The sequence below is a fragment of the Mus musculus genome, chromosome 12 (assembly GCF_000001635.26).
Source record: "Mus musculus strain C57BL/6J chromosome 12, GRCm38.p6 C57BL/6J".
Lineage (NCBI taxonomy): Eukaryota > Metazoa > Chordata > Mammalia > Rodentia > Muridae > Mus > Mus musculus.
This window is the reverse complement of record NC_000078.6, coordinates 54,696,683-54,721,491: the sequence shown is the minus strand read 5'-3', so window position 1 is coordinate 54,721,491 and position 24,809 is coordinate 54,696,683. Positions and strand designations below refer to the sequence as shown.

At 48.0% G+C, this 24,809-nt stretch overlaps 4 non-coding genes and 2 pseudogenes across 4 annotated transcripts; 2 read left to right on the top strand and 4 right to left on the bottom strand.

Annotated features, from left to right (window-relative positions):
* Positions 1-2,165: 2,165 nt before the first annotated feature.
* On the top strand, positions 2,166-2,329 carry Gm25679. Its single transcript, XR_003950341.1, has one exon. It is a non-coding gene; the product is annotated as a U1 spliceosomal RNA (small nuclear RNA).
* A 1,843-nt stretch (positions 2,330-4,172) lies between these two features.
* Gm2395 lies at positions 4,173-10,451 on the bottom strand (annotated as a pseudogene).
* LOC115488065 lies at positions 7,111-7,274 on the bottom strand. Its single transcript, XR_003950332.1, has one exon. It is a non-coding gene; the product is annotated as a U1 spliceosomal RNA (small nuclear RNA).
* Positions 10,452-11,020: 569 nt separating the features above from the next.
* Gm22634 lies at positions 11,021-11,184 on the bottom strand. Its single transcript, XR_003950325.1, has one exon. It is a non-coding gene; the product is annotated as a U1 spliceosomal RNA (small nuclear RNA).
* Positions 19,770-20,196, top strand: Rpl31-ps17 (ribosomal protein L31, pseudogene 17; annotated as a pseudogene).
* Positions 24,547-24,710, bottom strand: Gm22513. Its single transcript, XR_003950317.1, has one exon. It is a non-coding gene; the product is annotated as a U1 spliceosomal RNA (small nuclear RNA).
* Between the last annotated feature and the right edge of the window lie 99 nt (positions 24,711-24,809).

Genomic DNA, 24,809 nt, shown 5'->3' with positions numbered 1-24,809 from the left:
GTAAGGCTGTGACATTAGAGGAACGACCTAAAACAGGAGCCACGGCGGATGGGCATAATTGCACAGGCCTAGTCCAGCCTCATTTTATTAAAACAAACAGGGGGAGATGTGGGAAGCCACATGTGCCGTTGCAGAGTGGCACTGACTACTGCTGGCCACCACGCATAAGTTTGGACAAACAACCAATGTGTACATATGCAGTAAAGTTTTTTGCAAAGACACTGCCTGGCCCCCTGGGCATGATAAAGAGGCTTTGAGAGTATAACCAATCAAATGTGAGACATGCAAATGAGGTATGATAATGAGGCTCTGTGAGGTACAGAGAGAGAGAGTAGCCAATCAGATGAGGAACATGCAAATGAGGCGTAGTGCATAACCAATCCAGGTGTGAGACACGCCTCTCCTAGGCATATATAAGCAGCACCAGTTCTGGGCTCGGGGTCTTTTCGCCTCTGCAATCAAGCTCTCCCAATAAATGTGTGCAGAAGGATCCTGTTGCAACGTCGTTCTTGCTGTTCGAGTCTGGCGCGCGCAAGAATAGGTCACCTGTGCTTTCCAACAGCCTGAGTGACTTCTCTGCTAGCTTAGGGCCAGGCCTAGTCCAACTCCCACAGCCATTGTGATTACTTCAGTCAAAATCCCTAGACACCAAATCTTGGACACTGTCTGTGTGAAGAGGACCCATTCTTGTGAAAGAAGCCACGTGGACTTTGTAAACAACTTCAATGTAAAAGGGTTTTGTTTCGTTTTTAAGATTATTTTTTATTCATTTGTTCTCTTGGGCCCAAAGATACATTTATTATAAGTAAGTACACTGTATGTCTTCAGACACTCCAGAAGGTGTCAGATCTTGTTATGGATGGTTGTGAGGCACTATTAGTTTCCTGGGATTTGAACTCAGTTCCTTTGGAAGAGCAATCAGTGCTTTTAACCACTGAGCCATCTCTCCAGTCTGTAAACATGTGTTAAGTTGTTCACTCGGGACTCAGTTACTGGTAGCTGACTACTTTACAATTCTTGTTGCAGAAAATATTAAAAAGATCGGCAGTCTTCCGGCGCTACTGCTGGCAATTCTCTGCCCTCTTTCAATTGTCTCATAGCCACCCATACTTTCTCAGCCATAAATTCCCTGTGGTTGACAGTATCACCTTCCAGTAACCCAGTAAAACAAAACTCTTAGTCGGACAGTGGTGACCCATACCTTTAATCCCAGCACTTGGGAGGCAGAGTCAGGTAGATTTCTGAGTTTGAGCCCAGTCTGGTCTACAGTGAGTTCCAGGACAGCTAGAGCTACACACAGAAACCCTGCCTCCAAAAACCAAACTAAACCAAACCAAACCAAACCAAACCAAACCAAACCAAATCTCTTGAAGCTTATAACTAACCAGTCAGATTTATGTTGTGGATAGCCCTGGAACTAGTTATATTTTATGTTAATTCTGTTCTCCAAAGAGGGGTTGTGAACTTTTTCTTTTTTTCTCTCTTTCTCTTTTTTCTCTTTCTTTCTTCCTTCCTTTCTTTCTTTCTTCCTTTCTTTCTTTCTTTCTTTCGTTCGTTCGTTCGTTCTTTCGTTCTTTCGTTCTTTCTTTCTTTTTCTTTTTCCTTTTGAGATACGGCCCCTTGTAGCGCAAGCTGGCCTCACAGTCTCTACCTGTCCGAGGGTGGCTTTGAACTCTTGGTCCTCCTTGTGCTGGGTTGTGCTGGAACTACAGGCTCTCCACAACTCTGAATGGACACCCCGGCGAGTCGTGTTTCTGGAAGTTGGACGCAAACGCGATCAGGACAGGGTCCCCACGGATGGTGTGTGTCTAAAGGGTGGTCACGGGGCTCTGTCCGCGGAGTCCCTTCAGGTTCCACTGGGGCTGGCCCTGCACAATGGGCGGAGTCTCGGAGCAGGGTAGCGGGAGTTTTAGGGCTTCCGACTTCAGGGCGAGGGCGGGGCGCATGCATATGAGGCTGCGCGCAGAGGCTGTCGGTCCGGTGGCTCCAGGCGTGCTGCGTCCCGCGAATATGTCGTATGTAGTCTTATGAGGTGCGTATGATCTCCCTGAGAGACGATAAGACAGCGACCTGTCTGGAGGGCATGATGGCGAAGCGGACGCGGTGACCGTATGTTTGAAGTGAGTGTGCGGTGCGGGAATATGCGCACGCGGCAGAAGCAACTCATACTTACCTGGCAGGGGAGATACCATGATCACGAAGGTGGTTTTCCCAGGGCGAGGCTTATCCATTGCACTCCGGATGTGCTGACCCCTGCGATTTCCCCAAATGCGGGAAACTCGACTGCATAATTTGTGGTAGTGGGGGACTGCGTTCGCGCTCTCCCCTGGATTTCTGTGGTTGCAAAGTCAGATGTTTTGTCATGTTGTCGAGCCTTGCCAGCGTCTGGAAGACTGTGCGGAGGTTCGTAAGAGATGGTAGCTAGGTGGAGGCAAGGTTGTATTTCTTAGATTGGGGTAGTATGGGTTACAAGTCACTTAACCAGGGCCGCGTGTGGTGGCGGCTAAGCACTTGAGAGGCAATTGCAGGCAAGCTTCTATGGGTTTCAGGCCGGCTAGACAAAGCAATCCAACCAACCAAAAAGTTAATGGCAGTGGCAGGGACTAGGAGAGAGTATTTCATGGTTAAAAGTACTAGCTGCTCTTCAAGAGGACTCAGTTTGATTCCCAGCATCCACATGGCAGTTCTCAGCAGTTTGTGACTCCCAACACACTCTTCCAGGCGTCACAAGCACTGCATACAGGTGGTGCAAAGGCCATACATATGTGCATTTATACGTACATACATACATACATACTTACATACACACATACATGCAGGTAAAATATCCATACACACAAGATCATTTTACAACTATTTTTTCTTTCTTTTTTAAACATTTGTTTTATGTATATGAGTACACTGTCACTGTCTTAGACACAGAAGAAGAGGGCATCGGACCCCATTACAGATGGTTGTGAGCCATCATGTGGTTGCTGGGAATTGAACTAAGAGCTCTGGAAGAGCAGTCTTAACCACTGAGCCATCTCTCTGGCCCTTTTAAAAACATTTTAAGATAATGAAACTAGGGGGTGATGCCCTCTTCTGGTGTGTCTGAAGTCAATGACAGTGTACTCATATACATAAAATAATTAAATGTTTTTAAAAAGAAAATTAAACTAAATTGATAATATCGTTTATACCGCTTGTTTTTATTATTTGCTTTTAACCTCTGAAACTGTGAGCCAGCAGCCCCAATAAATGTTTTCTGTCATAAGCGTTGCCATGGGCCATGGTGTCTCTTCACAATAATAGAAGCCCTAAGGTCACCAGCAGAGAAGGGAGCAGGTCCGACGGGGCACCCATCACTCACTGTCTAGGTCTTTGAAAGTGTTAGGAATTCAGACTCTGGTTCACACTCGTGTGGGAAATGCTTTATCCACTGAGCCTTCTCCTCGGGCACAGAAAGAGCTCTCTCTCTCTGTGTCTCTGTCTCTCTTAATCTCTCTCTCTCTCTCTCTCTCTCTCTCTCCCCCCCCCCCCCTTTTAAAATTCTTATCAAATGCACACATGGGTGTTTTGCCTATATGTATGCCTGTGCAATGCCCACCCACAGAGGCCAGAAGGCATCATATGTCCTGGAACTGGTGTTACTACAGAGCTTTGTGAGCTGCTATGTGGGTGTTGGGAATCGAACCCAGGTCTTCTGAAAGAGGAGCGAGTGCTCATAACCACTGAGCCATCTCTTCAGTCCCTTTGCACAGGTTCTGTGAGGTTCTGTGTGCGGCAGCCGCGCCCTGTCCAGAAGACAGCGTCTCCTCACAGCTCTCCTTCCACCCTTACAGTTCTTACAGAAGATTGGGCCCCTTCCGAGTTCCCTGAACCTCGGTGTGGCGGTCGGAATATGCTTGGCCCAGGGAGTGGCACTATTAGGGGGTGTGACCTTGTTGGAGTCGCTGTGCCATGCCTGCCTGGAAGCTGCCCTCCTCTCACCTTGATGATTATTGATGGACTGTAATGGTATATGTGAGCCAGCCCCAACTAAATGAGAGTTGCCTTGATCGCGGTGTCTCTTCACAGCAATGGGAATCCAAAGAGGGGAGCAGATGTACATCGTGAAAAGTTTGTTTGTTTGTTTGTTTGTTTCTTCTCTCTCTCTCTCTCTCTCACTCTCTCTCTCTCTCTCTTTTAAAGTGCTTCCTTCTCTTTTAAGGAAACAAATCCAAAAGATGTACAGTCAGGCTCACGTTGTGCAGTTCACAAGCATGGAAAAACAGAAAGGACAGAGTTCCAACACAAGAAGCCTTGCCGCCAGGGGGGTTTCTCCTGGATGGCACTGGGGCTGGAGCCATTGGGCTGGGCACAGGAGCATTGGGCACCGGCTTCTCTTCCATCTGCGCCAGGTTGGCTTGGAAATCTGTGTCCGCATTTTCATGCATATCACCTTCTCCCTTGAGGTCTAAGAAATCTCCAGAGCTTGCTTCAGAAGAGTTACTTCTCTGTGTTCCAGGCGACTCCGAATCTTCCCTGCCACCCCTAGACTTGGCACCTGCTGACTTGGCAAGTGTGTCCCAAAGATGTTAGAAGCCATCTTGTTCTTCCTCACAGGCTGTTCTGTTAGCTCATCAAAGCCTAATGAAAAATTGGACCCAAAAACCTGGAGGCCGCAAAACCCGGAAGGTGTTCCTGCTGTTAGGGTCCACACCCTTAAAGGTAGTAGCGAGGGGCGAGGTAGGCTGACCCTGAAAACGCCGAGGGGGACTGGGACTAAACGGCGCAGACGACTCCACAAGCTAAACCACCGGGGCTTCTACCGCCAGTATCTTTCATTTTGTCTGATGTAATTGTCCTCTCAGAGGCTTACTGCCTCTGTCTGCTAACATTGGCCTAGTCCTGGAAGTTTTTAGCCTCGGTACAATCTTTTTTTTTTTTTTTTTTGGGTGGAGGGGTGTTTCGAGACAGGGTTTCTCTGTATAGCCTTGGGTGTCCTGGAACTCACTTTGTAGACCAGGCTGGCCTCGAACTCAGAAATCTGCCTGCCTCTGCCTCCCTAGTGCTGGGATTAAAGGCCTGCGCCAGCCACCACTGCCCCGCAAACTGGCTTCTTTCAACTTCTGCCTGAATTGCTCTGCCTGGCTTCATACTAACTTTGGCAATCTGTTCTAATTTTCTGGCTCCTCCTCATTCTCTTTCTGCAACCTGTCTCCGTACAACTGTCCCAATAAACCTGCCTTCTCTCCTTTTTCCTCTCTGCACTGTGCTCTCTCTCTCTCTCTCTCTCTCACTCTCCTTTCTTTTTTGAGACAGGGTTTCTCTGTGTAGCCCTGCCTGTCCTGGAACTCACTCTGTAGACCAGGCTAGCCTCGAACTCAGAAATCCACCTGCCTCTGCCTCCCAAGTGCTGGGATTAAAGGCTGCACTGCCATCTCTTAAGTAGCCTCTCTTTTCTCCCTGTCCTTGTGAGAGTTGGGCATATTCTACTGTCAAGTCTTTCTCTGATTTGTCACTTTGTGTGCCTTTCAATTACACTTCACTTTGAAACATAGGTGCTTCCTTCTACGAACTAAATTTACTTTCATTTTTAAAAATTATCTATTTATTTTTAAAAAGATTTATTTATTTATTTATTTATTTATTTATTTATTTATTTAATGTGTGTACACTGTAGCTGTCTTCAGACACGCCAGAAGACGGCATCAGATTTTTGTTACAGACGGTTGTGGTTGCTGGGATTTGAACTCAGGACCTTTGGAAGAGCAGTCGGTGCTCATAACAGCTGAGCCATCTCACCAGCCCCCCCCCCCTCTCTCTCTCTCTTTAATTTTAAAAGGTTTTATTTATTTTATGTATATGAGGAGTACACTGTAGCTGTCTTCAGACACACCAGGAGAGTGCATCAGATCCTGTTACAGATGGTTGTGAGCCACCATGTGGTTGCTGGGAATTGAACTCGACCTCTGGGAGAGCAGTCAGTGCTTTTAACCGCTGAGCCATCTCTCCATCTCTCCAGCCCCTAACAACTAGAAACAGGTTTTTCCAGTAAACGACACAATCTCGGGGTTCACAGTGTGACCAAATATCTTGCAACAGATGTAAATGGATCCCCTGGTCTACCTGGTCTACAGCTTGGTCTACAGAACATGTTCCAGGACAGCCATGAGAAACCTTGTCTGGAAAAAACAAATCAAACCAACTAACCGACCGGCCAGCTAGCCAACCAGCCAACCAACCAACCAGCCAGCCAGCCAAACTAGCTGAAGCTATGTTTCCTCCTTCTTGATACAGTTCAAGGGTTTAGCAGGAAACCTCGGGGATTGAGGAAGGGGAAAGGTACAGTGTGTCCGTACGTTATTGTTAAGTGTAGGAAGTTCTTAAAAGAGACTTCTTTTAAGAGAAAGAACATTATGGGAGAAAATGAATGTAGAATCTTCTCAGCCTGGGGTGGGAGACCAGCGGGGGAGATGTCTAAATAAAGGTGGCCTGAGTTGTCTCAGTGCCAGAATGTGTGAACCGCACTCCTTGGTCCAAGTCTTCTTTCGCTGGTGGCACACACATCCTCCTCCTGGTTGTGAACCCCGCAGGGGCTGTGCAAACGGAATCAACCGGTCAACCGGCCAAACAAGAAAAAACCCCAAAGCAATGAAACAAACCCATGCAGACCAAACGAGTAAGACATGAAGGTAGAGGAGGGGTACTGAAGAAGCGACTCAGTTGTTAAAAGCACTGGCTGCTCTTTGCAGAAACCGGGGTTTGATTCCCAACACCTACACGGTGGCTGTAGCGGTCTATAGCTCCAATTCCTGGGGCATCCACGAACCTATCGTCTTTTTCTGGCCCCCGTCGGCCTCGCTTTCTGTAGTACTGGCGGTGGTCCCCAATACAGTATATTAATTTAGGATCTCCGTTGTAAACACCACAGACAATAGAAACAACTTGGGGAGGAAAGTTTTAACTGGTTTACGCTTCCACGCGACAGTCCGTGAGTGCAAGAATGGGCAGCAGAAACTCTCCACTAGCAGAGATCTTACTTCCCATAAGAAGACCTGCAGTAGCTCAGAGGGTACTGCAACCATGAGGAAGAAGAGTCTTGAGGAGAAAAACTGGTATGCTCTGCTTTTGCACCAACAAAGACAGGGGAGAGCGCGAACGCAGTCCCCCACTACCACAAATTATGCAGTCGAGTTTCCCGCATTTGGGGAAATCGCAGGGGTCAGCACATCCGGAGTGCAATGGATAAGCCTCGCCCTGGGAAAACCACCTTCGTGATCATGGTATCTCCCCTGCCAGGTAAGTATGAGTTCCTGACACCCGCAACAGGCCCTCCCTCAACACGCACTCCTTTCAAACGCACGGTCGCCTCCTCCGCGTCACCGCCACGCCCTCACGCCCTCAAGCCCTCCACACCTCTGTCACGATGCTCCTCTCTCACGAAAATCACACGTGTGTCACGCAACACACTCCACCTGAGACACGGCCCTTCGGGCTCCGCACGACCGGCAGCCCCTGCGCGCCTCTCATCTGCATACGCCCCGCCCACGCGCCGCTTGCTCTTGCTCTTGCTCTAGCTCTCGCTCTAGATTTCGCGCTCGCTCTCTTGCTTTTTTTTTTTTTTTTTTTTTTTTTTTAAAGCAGGCAAGATATCGAGACCCGGGCAAGGTGACTTCGAGCGCACTGTGTAGCCTGGAGCCTGAGATGACCCTAAACTTTTGATCGCACTATGCAACCTGAGATGACCCTTAACTTTCTGATCCTGCGTAGATGCCATCGTCCATACTGGGGACCACACACTTGGGGATTTGTGCATGCCAAGGTTTCTTACCAGCCCAGGGGTAGCACTGCCCCACGCTGGGCTGGGCCTTCCCATCATCACTACTGATAAGTAAATACCCTTCTCGCTTCCCTGCCTGATCTTTTTGGAGGCAGTTTCTCAACCGAGGTTCCCTCCTCTCACAGGCAGTAACTTGTATCTAGCGCAAGCCAGCACAACCCCAGTTCCAGGGGATCCAGGATCCTCCTCTGACCTGCACAGGTTCTTGCACACAGGTTCGTATGGTGCACATACATACGTACGCACATAACGTACACTCAGGAGCACATGAATACATATTAAGGTAAAAATAAAATAAAATAAAATAAAATAAAATAAAATAAATAGGGGCCGGAGAGATGGCTCAGCGGTTAAGACCATTGACTGCTCTTCCAGAGGTCCTGAGTTCAATTCCCAGGTGGCTCACAACCATCTGTAGTGGGGAATCGATGTCGTCTTCTGGCGTTGTCTAAAGACAGCAACAGTGTACCCACATACATGAAATAAACAAACAAATCTTTAAAAAAAATTAAGTGGAGGAGGATGGTTGGGAAGAGGAAGGGGATCTGCGAGAGTGTTTGGGAGACAGGAGAGTGACCAGAGTCACGAACAGGGTTGAAATACATTGTGTACGTGTATGAAAACGTCATAATGAATCGCACTATTACGTAGAACTGCCGCATGCTGATGATGACAAATAGGGAAAGGAAATTATTGTCACTCTCCCGATTTTGGGGATCCACGTTTGACTTTCCTGTTTGTTTTTGTCATGACAACAAAACGATGTTCGTGAAACTTTTATTAAAAAAAAAGTAGCCGGGCGTGGTGGCGCACGCCTTTAATCCCAGCACTCGGGAGGCAGAGGCAGGGGGATTTCTGAGTTCGAGGCCAACCTGGTCTACAAAGTGAGCTCCAGGACAGCCAGGGCTACACAGAGAAACCCTGTCTCGAAAAACCAAAAAAAAAAAAAAAAACCCAAAAACCAAAAAAACCAAAAAAGTTATATATGTAATTTGTCCTGCATATCGTGAGGCGGCAGAAACAAGAGTGCGGCCTGCTCCTGAAATTTCAATGAAAAAACTAGGACTTTGTGCCAGATATGGTTGTTGTTTGGCTCCCGCCTTTAGTCCCTCCCAGCCAGCTCTCAAGAGGCAGAGGCAGTGGGATCTCTAGGAGTTCCAGGCGGCCGGGCTGATCTACAAAGCGAGTTCCGTGACAGCCAGAGCTACAGAGTGAGACAAAGTCTCCAAACGCTGACACACGAGAACCGGGGCTTGGGTAGGGGCTTACATGTGGCTCGGTGAAAGAGGACATGCCTAGCGTGTGAGGTTGATCCTCAGCACCCGTGTATTAAATACATAAACATGCTCAGTCAAAACACCCGGGATCAGGCTTTTGACCAGTAGCAGATTTGACCTGCCCCGGCTGCCGTGGCCCCGGTAGTGCCTCTAAACGGAGGCACTGGACGCCAGACTTGTTGACCGTTACCTTGGGACACTTGATTGGCTTGCTACCAAGGTGAAAAACAAAAACAGGGGACCAGTACTTTAAACTTGAAACCAGCAAGTCAGAAGAACTGGTGTGTGTGTGTGTGTGTGTGTGTGTGTGTGTGTGTGTGTGTGTGTGTGTGTGTTTGGGGCGGGGGGGGGGGGGGAGGGTTCTCTACAGCAAACTCGAGACGTCAACTTCCCAGGTTAATTGAGATTGGTACTGAACTCAACTTTTGAAAGTATCCCGATGCTAGAAAGATGGCTCAGAGGTTAAGAGCAGTGGCTGCTCATCCAGGGAAACGGCTCAATTCACAATCATATATACAGGCAAAACATCTCTACACACGAAACAACCTTTTTTTCTACCTTTTTATCTTCCTTTCTTTCTCTTCCTTCCTTTCTCTCTCTCTCTCCCTCTTTCTTTCTTCTCTCTCTCTCTCTCTCTCTCTCTCTCTCTCTCTCTCTCTCTCTCTCTCTCTCTCTCTCCCCATCCCAGTACTTGGGAGGCAGAGTCATACACATCTTTGAGTTCTCTAGAGAGAGAGTTCTAGCATAGCCAGGGCTACGTAGAGAAACCCTGTCTCACAAAACCAAATTACTATTACTACTACTACTACCACCACCACCACCACCACCACCACCACCAAATTAGTAGTAGTATTATTGCTTAAGAGATTTGTTTAGTTTAATGTGTATAAGTGTTTTGCCTGTGTGTATATCTGTGTATCACACGTGTACAGTGCCCAATAGAGGACGGAAGAGGGCATCAGATCCCTAGAACTGGAGTTACAATTGTGAGTTACCGTGTGGATGCTGGGAATTGAACCCGGGTCCTCTGGAAGAGCAGCCCAATACTATTAACTACTGAGCCGCCTCTCTAGCCATATAGATATGGAGATTATATATATCGACTTCCAGCACCTAGAACTGTTCTGATTCTGCAAAACGGACGCTAGAAGCTTGAACCAAAGAGATGCAGTCCCAGCGCCCAGCCTTAAAGACAACAAAGGTGCCGGCTCAAAGGACTGGAGTTTGAGTGTGTGGTCAGGTTCAGCTGTGCTCAACCAGCCCCCAGGGTTGGCCGTGCTCTCTCTACTCACTCCATCTTTGGAGAAGCGACTGCCACCTGACCAACCCAGAAAGGAAGGGTACTTCTTCCCTTTCCTTGGGGTCATTTCAACCAGCTTTTGGGACAGGGTGTCTTGTCACTCAACAACCCAGGCTGGCCTAAGACCTGGGGACCTCAGAAAGAGTAGAGGTGCTGGATTAGAAAGTTGATCAGAGCGGCATTGCACAGATGAACCCTCCATTATCAGCTGAGGATGAAACGGTGAAGTCGGCCACAAAGTCCTCTCTGTCTGCTCTCTCTGGGGCTTGCCCGACCCGACTTCAGGGGTCCACTATATGCCCTGTGGATGGGCAATATGGTTGCTAGTGCTTTGGAGCAAGGAGCCGGTTGTTGACAGGGCAAGGTCCTTGGCTGTAGCAGAAAAAGGTTCCAGGACCCCAGGAGAACAAAGGGGAAAAAACGAAGTGCAGACCTATGTACCTCGGGGACTGTGTGCACCCTCCTAGGGTTGCAGTGAATATTACCCAGTGACCTGACAAACCCAAGAATCCTGTAAAACACCATAGCTGTTTATCACCCCTCTCCAAACCACTAGCAGAGTACAGCAAAACCTCAGCAGCTTCAACAGAGAAAGCAACACAACCGTTCGCTCTAATCTTAAGTACCACAGCATACCAGGGGAGAGCGCGAACGCAGTCCCCCACTACCACAAATTATGCAGTCGAGTTTCCCGCATTTGGGGAAATCGCAGGGGTCAGCACATCCGGAGTGCAATGGATAAGCCTCGCCCTGGGAAAACCACCTTCGTGATCATGGTATCTCCCCTGCCAGGTAAGTATGAGTTGTTGATACCCGCAACAGGCCCTCCCTCAACACGCACTCCTTTCAAACGCACGGTCGCCTCCTCCGCGCCACCGCCACGTCCTTCACACCTCTGCCACGATGCTCCTCTCACGAAAATCACACGCGTGTCACGCGGGACACTCCACCCGAGACTGGTTCTTCGGGTTGCCCGGGACCGGCAGCCACTGCGCGCCTCTCATCTGCATACGCCCCGCCCACAGGCGGCTTAGTCTTCTCTTCTCTTCCTCGCCTCTTTTCTCTTCTTCTCTCTTCTTTTCTTTTTTCTTCCCCTGGCCTGCAGGAGACCGCGATGGGCACACAGTAGCCTCGGGCACACTATGTATGTATGAGATGAACTGACTAAGGTTTCTTTATGGCCTGGGATGACCCTCGGGGGTTTGTGCTTACCAAGGCAAGCAAGTCAGTCTACCCTGTCGAGCTACACTCTCAGCCCTATGAACTACACATATAAACCCGGCTACAAGTTCTCAGGCAGAAAACATTGCTACACTGACTATGGAGGCTCACACCTTCCTGGATCCTAACGGTTGCGAACCAGACGCAAGAGGAGGGTCTGGACCTACTCTTCCCGTTGCCTAACTTATTTTTATGGTGGTGGGGGTGGATTCCTCTCCGGTCGTTAGGAGTGGCCGGAACTCTAAGCAGCTTCTACCTGCAGAGCCATCTTGTGCTCTCCCTCCCATCCCCTTTAACTGACCCCAAACTATTGGTATACATTGAAAGAGTGAATTAGTTTTTCATTTTCCTTCCCTCCCACCCTCCCTCCCTCCTTACCTCCCTTCCTCCCTACCTTTTGTTTTTTATTATTATTTTTTTAATTTGGTTTTTGAGACAGGGTTTCTCTGTGTAGCCCTGGCTGTCCTGGAACTCACTCTGTAGACCAGGCTGGCCTCGAACTCAGAAATCCACCTGCCTCTGCCTCCCGAGTGCTGGGTTTAAAGGCGAGCACCACCACCGCCCGGCTCCCTCCCTACCTTTTAATATTCACTCTCACACTGAAAGAAAGATGAAATTTCAAGACCTGTAAGTCATATAAAGTACTCAGAAATTGCTGGTTGTTTGTGAGCCTAGAGGCTGCCTGGGGCTGAGAAAAAAGAAAAACAAACCTGGGTATGCCCCGTAGTTAAAACATTCCCGGGAACAGCTTAACCTTAAAGATAAAGAGGAATGTGAGGACAAGCAGGGCTATCTCGTCTGGGTCAACACCACCTGGCCGGAACCTCCCCTCTGTCTACTGCCCCTTGACGCTGGGTAAAGTCATACATCAACTGGTTGCTATGTGAACAGAGATAAGCCCCTAGCCCACAGGAACAAAGTCCTGATGCCCTTTTGCTGACATGCAATCTTTCTGTTAATGTTTGAATAAGCCAATAGTGTGTCTAGTGTGTCGCTATGCTGAATCCACACCCCTAAGCCTCTCATCCCATAAAAACCCCTAGCTTTCGAGCCTCGTGACCAACATCCGTTATCTCCTGTGTGAGATGCATGTCGGTCCGGAGCTCCGTCATTAAACGTCCTCATGTAATTACATCACGCTGGTCCTTCGTGACTTTTTGGGTGCACGCCGAATCGGGAATTGAGTGGGGGTTTCCCCACTAGGTCTAACAACACTAATGGCTTAGTTAGGGGTTTTCTATTTCTTTCACAGAACACCATGACCAAAAAAGCAAGCTGGGGAAGAAAGAGTTTCTTTGGCTTACACTTTCGGATCATAGTCCGGCATTGTAGGGCGTCAGGACAGGAACGTGAGCAGGGCCTGAGGTAGGAGCTGATGCAGAGGCCATGAAGGAGTGCTGCTTACTGGCTTGCTTTACATGGCTTGCTTTCTTATGGAACCCAGGGATGGCTCTCGGATCACTGACTGAGAAAGTAAGTGCCTTACAGCCTGATCTCACAGAGGCCTTTCTTCCACTGAGGCTCCCTTCCTTTCTGATGTCAAGCACAAACCCAGCCATTACATCTAACTGGACTCGTCATTCTGTGGGATCTGCACGCTGATGACCAGTGCTTTCCAGTCGACAGATCTTGCTTTTGGCCTCCAGGATCAATTTTTTTTTTATTTCCCCCCTCCCGCCCCCCCCCCCCCCCAGCTGAAACAGCTTTGGACACACACAGGACACACACAGCTCTGACCAGTTAAGACACCGGCCAGTCCCCAGGGAGAGCATCTGCCAGGAAATGAAAATCAAAGCCCCTGTTCTAAGTTCTCTGCCTCCCCAGTTGCTCTACTTGGAAATCAGGCAGCCGGCTCGGTGCCCAGAGGCCACGGTTAGGTGGGCTGGTTTATACTGCTCTGGAATACAGACAGCTCTCTCCAATGGGTCTTCTCTGGGTATGGGCGGCAGGGGTGTGGGTTTGTAGAGGGTAGTCCTTCCTGTCTGCGGTGCTCAGTTTTACTTTCCCCCAGTCAAAGTTAAATCCCAACAGACACCTCTTCAACACCCCGAGTTTCGAGGAAGCAGACGGATGTGGGTGGACAAACTCCACCATTCGATACAAAGTACAGGGAGTGTCTCACCTCACTTCCCTTCAAAAGCTTTTTTGTTTTTGTTGTTGTTGTTTAATTGCAAGTTGATGTGTGCCAAGACTTTTCAAGGGATATGCAACACACAGGTCTACGCACTCCAGATTGGGGGGGGGGGGGGCACAGCAGACAAAAGTACGGACGCTACCAAAGTCCAACTCCACCTCGATGGACCAAGGATCTTCATTGGAGCTGCTTACAGTAATACCACGGGTGAAGGGTGACTTAAAGAAGCAGGGATGACTCAAAGACAGCTGTGTAGAGAGACTCTCTTGGGTCCTGTAGGGAAGCATCACCTGTCAGTAAAAAAGCTGTTGGCATATTAGCTTAGGCGGGAAACAGGAAGTAGGAGCGCTGGGCCAGGAAACCCGAAGAAGACCACCAAGCAGTCGAATCCGTTGCATAGCATTGGGGTCTCTTTATTTAAGCTCGAGTTTGGGCTATATCGCCTTCTCTGACACGGGAGAACGGGGCGTGGCCCCGAACCCAGCTTCAGGCAAGCATTTGTAGAGGCAAGAAAGGTCTGGTGTCTAGCCTGGTGCACTTCTGAGAGGAGGGCCATTGCAGCCTTTAACGTAATTGGCTGGTGCTGTTTACCAAACCCTAAACTCAACTTCAGTTTTCCCCCTCACTGGTGGCTCTTAGGAAGTGAAATGTCAGGGGCAGATTTGTAACCTGGAGGTGCAGATTGGTTGGGCAGTAGCCTGGAAACTGGTGCTAGACACAGGTCTTGTGTGTGTGTGTGTGTGTGTGTGTGTGTGTGTGTGTGTGTGTGTGTGTGTAACCTGGAAAGTGGTGCTAGGAACCAGCCTGTTAACTTGAGTTCAACCTCAGGTCAGGTTCTCTAAGATGGAGTCTGAACCCAAAAGATTTGGTCTCTTAGGAGTCCCGGCAGGGATAGAGGATTTTTTTTTTTTTTTTTTTTTTTGGTTTTTTGAGACAGGGTTTCTCTCTGTAGCTCTGGCTGTCCTGGAACTCACTCTGTAGACCAGGCTGGCCTCTAACTCAGAAATTTGCCTGCCTCTGCCTCCCAAGTGCTGGGATTAAAGGCGAGCGCCACCACGCCCGGCGAACTTTTCTTTTTTTGGATAGAGGATTCTGAAATAGGGTTATTCTCCCAGAATGCTGATGGAGACTGTAGGTCAGTGAACCCTAGGAGCCAGAACTAGCCTGGAGGCAGGACCTAGAAGAGAATGAATGTATAATTGATTTACAAGGTACTGGGAAGCAGCCAAAGCTTTGGGCCTAGGCATTTACTTAATCAAGTCAATCTCAGAGTTGTTATTCTGCTGTGAGGAGCTGTATCATCAGAGCCCTCCCCAGCCTGGGCAACAGTTCAGCAAAGAGAGCCAGGAACCCGGAGTGAGTGCACACCGCACGGAGCAGCCTCAGGCCGCTGAAGAGGCAGCTCAGCTGATCTACACCTCTGCTGGTCTGCTCTCAGAGGCTCCTTTGCAGCTTGCTTCTCTGAGGGTGAGTCTCAGCACAGCAGCCCTTACTGTTCACTCCTGGGAGGGAGGGGTGGGGGTGGGGGCTGGTGGAGCTGGTCAGTTTCAGGGACTTCCTGAAACTATTTTGAGCCCTGTTGCCTCCACCTTAAGAAGTTCTTAGCCGGGCGGTGGTGGCGCACGCCTTTAATCCCAGTACTTGGGAGGCAGAGGCAGGCGGATTTCTGAGTTCGAGGCCAGCCTGGTCTACAAAGTGAGTTCCAGGACAGCCAGGGCTATACAGAGAAACCCTGTCTCGAAAAACCAAAAAAAAAAAAAAAAAAAAGAAGTTCTTATGGGGGTGGGGGTTTGGGGATTTAGCTCAGTGGTAGAGCGCTTGCCTAGCAAGCGCAAGGCCCTGCATTCGGTCCTCAGCTCTGGAAAAAAAAAAAAAAGAAAAAAAAGAAAAGACAAACTAACAAGAAGTTCCCATCATGTGGAGTGAGGGGTCCACAGCAGTGTATGCGTGTGCTGTGCGCAGTTTCCGTGGAGTCCAAGAGAAGGGTATGGGAAACCCTGGAAGTGGGAGTCGTGCGCTGTCGTGGGATGACTAACGTGATGCTGCTGATCCTCTATGGTTCTCTGCAAGAGTGGCAAGAGTGGTACAGGCTCTTGGCGGATGGGCCCTCTCAGCGCCCCTACTTCCAGCCCAAATAAATGACTCTGTTAGCGGACAGCAGCCGGAGCTTGTTAAAATCTAGCTGCTGGAGACAGCCTCGCTCCGTTTTCTGCACCGTGCTCCACTTGACCCAGCTTTCCAGCCTCACTGTCCAGGTAAGTCAGCCAGGGCATGGCAAGCAAGCATTGGGCAGCATGGTAAACAAGAAGGCCTCGCCCTTCTCCCCACTACCCTCTGCCATGCTAAAACACCCTTAGATTACATCCTTAAAGCTAGCCTCCAAGGTTACTTGGTCACCTCCTCCTCCAGAGGCCGACCACCAAGGCCCAGCTATCAAAGTGTTCAAGTCAAGCAATTAAAAGCCCCCTTTTGACCACCCCAATTAACAGGTCCAATCAAGTTGAAGCACCTCATTTTAACTTGGGCTTTCCCATTTCCCTTACAAACTGCCTTTTTCCAGTGGGTCAGGTCTGTCTCCTCTCTGTCCAGAAGGAGTCCTTTGGTTCCCCCCCCCCTCACTCCACCCCTCACCCTGACATGTATTCCTCTCCCTTGCCCTCTATCTTCTGCCTGTCTCTTATTCCCTGCCTTTTGTCCCTTTGGGGCAAGTAAGTCTCCTTTGTGCTGAAAACTTGGCTCTTAGGGTGTCTGGAGCCTACACCGGTCCCTCCAGTAAATCTTGTGGGTATGTGTGTGTCCCTCTTCACATTCACTGCCAAACTCTTAAATCCCCCCTCCCCCCTCCCCCCCTCTGTTCCCATGTTTCATGTCCTGGGCCTCCCCAACCAGGTAGGTAAAATCAGCCTCTGGGCTTGGAACCCTGAGTGCTTCTGTCATCTGCTAGTGCCACCTCTCCCGAGACTGCCAGGATGATAGGCAAACACATGGACGCCTCAACGGAGTGAATCCAGAGTGGGTGGTGTGTGTACAGGGAAGTAGCAGAGAGCAGTCAATGACCCGTTCCACTGGCATAAAGCTCTCCTCTGTATGCCTCAGACAGAGCGATGTTTGTACATACTGCTTTGGGTCCCATTAACTACACCTAATCCTGTGCATGTGAGCATGCTATACAGCAAGAGTGTCCAGGTCAGGGGCTAACTTCTGGGGCCTGGTTCTCCCCCCACCCCAGGGCTCTGGGGATCAAACCAAGGTTCTCGGGCTTGACAGCAGGGAACTTTACCCAGTGAGCCACCCGGCTTGCTGCTCCAAACCCTTCTGGGGAGGGGGTGGGGTGTAACATCTATTAGGCCTTGGCTGGCCTGGAACTTCCTATGTAGACTAGGCTGGCATTGAGACTCAGAGCTCTCCTGCCACAGCTGGGGTTACAGGCATGTACCACACCTGTTCTCCCTCGGTTTCAGAGGCAGGTGTTCACCTCCGGGGCTTGCCTGGCCTTAGACACACAGCAGCAGTCCTGGGGTCACAGGCACGTGGCAGAAGGCTCACCCACTACATGTTATTTCTCCAGGTGTTGGTGAGAAAGCCCTGCACACCACCTGCTAGTTCTGTGGCCTACCCAAGGCCTTTAGCTAGTATATGCAGCTGCTACCTACTGTCCCGGACCCCAGGACGCATGCTCACAATGAATCCCGGGCCAGCCAAGTGGCCTTAGGGGTGGTAAACACACTTGCCCCACAGCTTACAGCTGGAGTCACATCCATGTGGTGGAAGGAGAGATTTGACTCCCAGAAGCCCTCCTCTGACCTCAGCTCAGGTCCCTGCCCTCACACACTACATACACTCATCTGAAAATAGAATCGGGTTGGAGAGCGGTTTCGGTGACTGAGCACACCGGCTGCTCTTCCCTAGGACCCTTGGTTGATTTCCCAGCATCCACTACACTGAAGCTCTGGTTCTGGGGATCTTACGTTCTCCGTTCTCCTCTACCCCACCTCCCCGATTTCTGGCCTTCTCCAGCACTGCACTTGGAGCAGACAGACAGAAGGGCAGGCAAAAGAGCTCATACAGAGTAAATAAAGAATAAGCAAAAAATGTAATAAAAATTTTCAGAATACTCACTACTTTCTGCTCCTAAAGCAACCACCTTTTTTTGTTTGTTTTGTTTTTTTGTTTTTTTGTTTTTCGAGACAGGGTTTCTCTGTGTAGCCCTGGCTGTCCTGGAACTCACTCTGTAGACCAGGCTGGCCTCGAAGTCAGAAATCCGCCTGCCTCTGCCTCCCAAGTGCTGGGATTATAGGCGTGCGCCATCACGCCCGGCGCGACCACTTTTTAAAAAACAAAATAACCTACGGGTAAGAGAACCGCCGCGTCCTTTGTCCCTCTTCCATTTCTCGGCTATTACACAACACCTTCACATTTCTGAAGCACGGCACCAACATTTATTAGTCCTCACAACATCCCTGTGAGGTAGGTCAACATGTCCTTTATAGCAGAGAACGGAGGAGCCAGAAGAGGCTCTTGCCCATACCGGATTGAGGCTTCAAGAGCAGCTGGTGAAGACCGAGGGGGGGCGGGCGGGGGAGGCGGGGGGGGGGGGAATCCAGAAGCAAGGGCCCTTGGTCCTGCACTCACCCACTGGGACACGCGTGGGTGTATTTCTACCAATTAGGGTTACTGCACACAAAGGAGAAAAACGATGTTTGGGCGGACAACAGGAAAACCAACGTTGGAACGGCACCGGCAAACATGTCAAGAGAGCAAGCACACTAACCAGCAGAGGGAGGAGGCTGGGTCGATGTGCTCTGAGAGAGGCTGGGTCTGGGTCTTGGGTAGACCCTGACGCGGAATAATCAGGGTGGTTTGGAGAAATGTAAACAAACTAGGAACCCTTTCCAGGGTGACCGGCCCAAGTCCCCGTTATTTCTTGCCAATGGCCAGCTTTGGTATTTGTGGAGTGGGTTAATGGATGATGATAGACCATAGGGGTTAGAACAATATATCCATCCTGATACTGTTGGGTTGCTGCCTAAAGCGGCTAATGATTAGAGACATTACTCAGCAGACTTTTCTCTTGGGGAACAAAGCTTAATATCCTGGGGTTTATACTCCTGTGGCCAGCGAAAAATTGTGAACTCTTTTAACTCCTTGGAGCCAGTGAGAAAAAAAAGGAAAGAGAAAAAATTCAGACACACATACACACACAGACAGAGTGGAGGAAATTAAAGGCAGATTCAAATACCTTCATAATACTAATACATACATACATACATACATACATACATACAGACAGACACATATTCACACAAAGAATGAATGGGACAAAGCTCCAGCAAGCAGGTTCCAATCATTTCACACATAGATATATGCATATATATACATATATGCATATATGCACACATACACATACATATTCATACCTGGTAGATGAATGGAAGCAAAGTTCCAACAAACAGACCCCTAGAATCTCACACTTACACATACATACATACATACCTACATACATACTTACATACATACCTATATACACACACAATTCGTGGATGAAGCAAGCGCCAACACACACCCAGACAAGTTTTATATACATACATAATACGTACATATTTGATAGATGGAACATAGTTTCAACACTTTTTCACATAAACTTTACACATATACATACACACACAAATTTATTCTTTCTTCCATGTCTTATATATCTCAGTACAATTTTTCAAGCAGTATAAAATTACAAAATTCATTTTAGCTTTCCTCTAGTGAATGACTATGAAAAAACTGTGTTCCCCAATACCTTTACAAGAAAAAACATTATGTAGTGCAGGTAAAGAAAACAAATTATTCCCAAGAGCCCATGTACAGTCATATCTAAGCAACTTGTTATAGATTATCAAAGTGTAAGCAAGCAAGATAGTTTTCTCGGCCCGTTTCTCTTACTGTCAGGCAGCAGTATATAGTTAAAAACAAAGGATTAATTATTTTATCTATCTTTAAAAGTAATCTTATAAGAATCTTAAAAGAATCATAGCTTTTCCTACTTGGGTCCAGCAGAATGGCTCCCACAAAGAAGGGTGGCGAGAAGAAGAAGGGCTGTTCTGCCATCAACGAGGTGGTGACCCGAGAATACACCATCAACATTCACAAGCGCATCCATGGCGTGGGCTTCAAGAAGCGTGCTCCTCGGGCACTCAAAGAAATTCGGGAGTTTGCCATGAAGGAAATGGGGACACCAGATGTGCGCATTGACACCAGGCTCAATAAAGCCATCTGGGCCAAGGGAATAAGGAACGTTCCATATCGCATCCGAGTACGCTTGTCCAGAAAACGTAATGAGGATGAGGATTCCCCAAACAAGCACTACACGCTGGTAACTTACGTGCCTGTTACCACATTCAAAAATCTACAGACGGTCAATGTGGATGAGAACTAACCTGCTCATGTCAAATAAAGTGGCAGAACTGCCAAAAAAAAAAAAAAATCATAAATCTAAACTTTTATATAAAAATCAGTCATATCCTCTACCTTAAATCCTTAAAATGCACATCTACTCATCAGCAGTGATGATTTCTTATTAAATCATATCAGGAAGCTGAGGGCAAAATGGCTATAAGAAACCAGTTGGGGCTGGAGAGATGGCTCAGCGGTGAAGAGCACTGGCTGTTCTTCCAGAGGTCCTGACTTCAAATCCCAGCAACCACATGGTGGCTCCCAACCATCTGTAATGGGATCTGATGCCCTTTTCTGGTGTGTGTGAAAACAGCTACAGTGTACTCACATACATAAAATAAATAAATCTTTTTTAAAAAATTAGTCGGGCTGGAGAGATGGCTCAGTGGTTAAGAGCACTGACTGCTCTTCCGAAGATTCTGAGTTCAAATCCCAGCAACCACATGATGGCTCACAACCATCCTTAATGACATCTGACTCCCTCTCCTGGTGTGTCTGAAGACAGCTACAGTGTACTTACATATAAAATAAATAATAAATAAATCTTTTAAAAAAATTAGTCATCACCAGTCCAGTCTCAGTGAGAGTAACATCAGACAGTGCAGTTCTTGTTCCCTGACCATAAAAGGCCCCTCGCTTAACTATTAAGAGTGTGCCTAGCCAGGCGTGGTGCCGCATGCCTTTAATCCCAGCACTCGGGAGGCAGAGGCAGGTGGATTTCTGAGTTCGAGGCCAGCCTGGTCTACAAAGTGAGTTCCAGGACAGCCAGGGCTACACAGAGAAACCCTGTCTCGGAAAAAAAAAAAAAAAAAAAAAAAAAAAAAAGTGTGTCTTTCTGAACTTCAAATCATTCCCTAAGATTTTCTACATCAGATCCAATAGCAAAAACATCTTAACCTAGCTTCACTAACAATTTTAGTTTTCCAAATGTTTTCTAAGGGTGGTGGTCACTGCTGACGATCTCCATGTGGTGACTGAATCATCAATCTGCTCTAGCAGTGGCGCTTGAAAGAGATCAAGCACGGTTATTATTGTTGTTATTGTTATTTTGGGAACTCACTCTGTAGACCAGGCTGGCCTCGAACTCAGAAATCCGCCTGCCTCTGCCTCCCAAGTGCTGGGATTAAAGGTGTGCGCCACAACTGCCCAGCCAAGCACCATTATTGCGAATGCCAGAGATGCTGCCCAGTGAGGGGCTGGGAGCCCCTTTAGAGTTTCCATACAATTCTTAGGTTAAAAGGGAAGCAAGGGCAGCAAGCATAGAGTCTTCCCTCAGGATATGTTAGTTGTCAGAGTCAGGCTTCAAACAAGGTGTCCCCATCACAGCTGTGCTAACTCGTGGGCAGCATTCCATGAATTCTAAAGCCATTTGCCCTTCCTCCTGCATGACCCTCAGCAGTTTCCAAATAGGTGAGGACTAAGACAAAACAAAAACAAAAACAAACCAGAAGCCCATCATGCAGCGTAACTCTAGACTGGGAACAAGGGCAATCACACCCACTCCCAGGCCAGCTGACAGAGAACCTCGGACTCCTGCATCCCGTTTACACCCCATCTTTCATTCTAGGAAACCTACTTTCCCCTTCACAGGCAAGAGCTCTTCTTTCTAGCAGACAGCTTTTCTTCTACGCTGCCACTCACTATGCAGCCATGGTAGCTACCCAGTGGCTCCGCTGACAAATGTCTCACGGTTAACTGGCAGAGCTACAGAAGGGATCTAGGGACCTATGATGTGCCTGCATTTTGGAGATAAGTGTCTGCCTTTGTCTAGCTGCACCTAGTGTAGTGCATTCAGAAAACCTGGTCACTCGACGTGTGGTTAAAGCATTCAGTGAACTTTGATTAGTCATTTCAGAAGGAATAAGGAAAGGAAAGGAGGGAAGGAAGGAAGGGAGGAGAAAGAAGGGAAAGAAAGAAAGACCTGCTTTGTACGAAGCAAAATATTGGGTTCTAGGGACTGAACTCAGGTCATGAGGCATGTGAAGCAAAGGCCTTCTTACCCGTTGAGTCTTCCCTCCCACCCACTCCCTACACCTCGGGTTTAAAGTGGCAGGGTTTAGTTATGGTGTGGTGACACATACTTCTGTTGGTAGAAGTCATTAAACCGGATGGAAAGTTTGTTCTTAGAGTAGATAATGTCAATCTGCCTGCCTCTGCCTTTCAGATGTTGAGAATAAAAAACACCACCTCTGGCCGGAGAAAGCTTTAATTTTGGGGAGGTGGGTGGGGGACAAGACATAGTTTCTCTCTGTATCCCTGGCTCTCTTGGAACTCAATTGGTAGACCAGGGTGGCCTCAAACTCAGAGATTGGCCTGTCTCTGCCTCCCAAGTTCTGGGATTAAAGGTGTGCACCATCACCACAAAGCAAGTTCTAATTTTTAAAATTTGTTTTGGATTCCGGAGAAATAGCTCACTCGCTGCTTAAGAGTACTTGGTTCTGGGGCTGGAGAGATGTCTCAGTGGTTAAGAGCACTAACTGCTCTGCCAGAGGTCCTGAGTTCAACTCCAAGCAACCACATGGTGGCTCACAACCATCTGTAATGGGATCCAATGGGTCCCATCTGTAATGGGACCTCTTCTGGTGCGTCTGAAGACAGCTACCATGTACTCACATACATAAAATAAATAAATATTTTTAAAAAAGAGTACTAGATTCTTTTGTAGAGGGTCCAACTTTGGTTCCCAGCACTTATGTCAGGCATTACACAAGTGCCTATAACTATAGCTCCAGGGGATCAGGCAGGCAGGCAGGCACACTTGCAAGCGCGCACACACACCAATTTAAAATTTATTTTGGACTGGGCCCGAGACAGAAGCAAGCAGATCTCTGTGAGTTCAAAGCTAGCTGATCTACATAGTAAGTTCCAGGAGGACAAAACCCAAAACAACCCCCACCCCAAAAATAAACCCGAAAAAGCAAAAAGCATGTAGATATGTGCGGTGTGCATGTATGTTTACATGTATGAGCGCATGTGTGTGTGTTTGAATGTGGGAAAAAGTTACAGGTTGAGATAGCGCATCTTCCTTGATTTCTCTCTATTTACCAAGGTCTTGGGCAATATCCTTGCTCTGCCTCTGGAACTGGAGTTACAGGCAGATGAGCTGCCCCACTCAGTGCTGGGAAGGAAAATCTGGTCTTCTGCAAGTGTTCTTAGCCACTGAGCTATCCCTGCAACCTCGTTGTGCTGGTAACCACAGCTTCAGTGAGGTGATGCATGCAGCAGCTGGGTCCTGTCTAGACAGTTCTCACAGAAGACTGGCCTCTCCCGAGTTCCCAGAATCTCGGGTGGGAGCAGATATAGACCATTCACCTGCAGTTGAGCCCTGTTCCTTATTCTTTGCATTTTGACCAGTTGTGGATCTCCTCAGAAACCTCTACACTAATGTGCTGCAGAAAAACGCTTGGCAGTTTTTCAACCGGACAATTGAAAGCAACACAAATCCTTGAGTATAAATATAAATATTTAGAAGGCATCGTGGCAACATGATAATGTAGCAAAATAACAGTACATATTAGAGGGGAGACCCCTCACCTCCCAGATTACATTAAATTTCATACAGACAAACCTAATGAAATTAATTGGGTCGCAACAAATGATGCCTGTCTTATGGTTTCTGGTCCAGGATCAAAATCAACTAACTTGGGGAGGAAGGGTTTATTTCAGAACAGAAAGGGTTTATTTCAAGGCAGAAACAGGATGTAGCAAATACTGAAGAAAAGGTTGTGGAGGCATGTTGCTTACTTTACTAGTCCCTCATACCTTAGCAGGCAGGAGTGCCGGCCCAGGGGTAGTACCGCCCACAATGAGCCTTTCCATCCTGTACAGATTAAGATGTCCAACTTCCCAATATGAATCTTCTCAAAGTTTTCATGAAGTTAGTGTCATGTTTACATAAAGCTTAGCAAATACAACACCTTTTGGGTTTGCTTCACCTAAACAGTTAGTATCTGACCTTTTTACAAAGTGAGTTCGAGGACAGAGAAACCCTGTCTTGAAAACACCAGAAAAAAAAGAAAACAAGTTGTTGGTGCTAACTGAGATAGTAAAACTTATTTCAACTGACAATTACCTTACACATCATTCAAAAATAAACCTAGGGCTGGTGAGATGGCTCAGTGGGTAAGAGCACCCGACTGCTCTTCCGAAGGTCCGAAGTTCAAATCCCAGCAACCAGGCTCACAACCACCCGTAATGAGATCTGATGCCCTCTTCTGGAGTGTCTGAAGACAGCTACAGTGTACTTATATATAATAAATAAATAAATCTTTAAAAAAAAAAAAAAAAAAAAAACTAAAACACCAGGTAGAAAGCAAGTCTTTCGCAATGCTAAAGTAAATGTTTTCTATTTTTTCAACAAAAATGCCAGGGGAGAGCGCGAACGCAGTCCCCCACTACCACAAATTATGCAGTCGAGTTTCCCGCATTTGGGGAAATCGCAGGGGTCAGCACATCCGGAGTGCAATGGATGAGCCTCGCCCTGGGAAAACCACCTTCGTGATCATGGTATCTCCCCTGCCAGGTAAGTATGAGTTGCGAGTGCCGTGTGCAGGCTCTCCATCATTGTATACTTACTTTATAACTACGGTCTCTTCCTCAATGCGTCTTCTCTACATTATATTCTCTTTT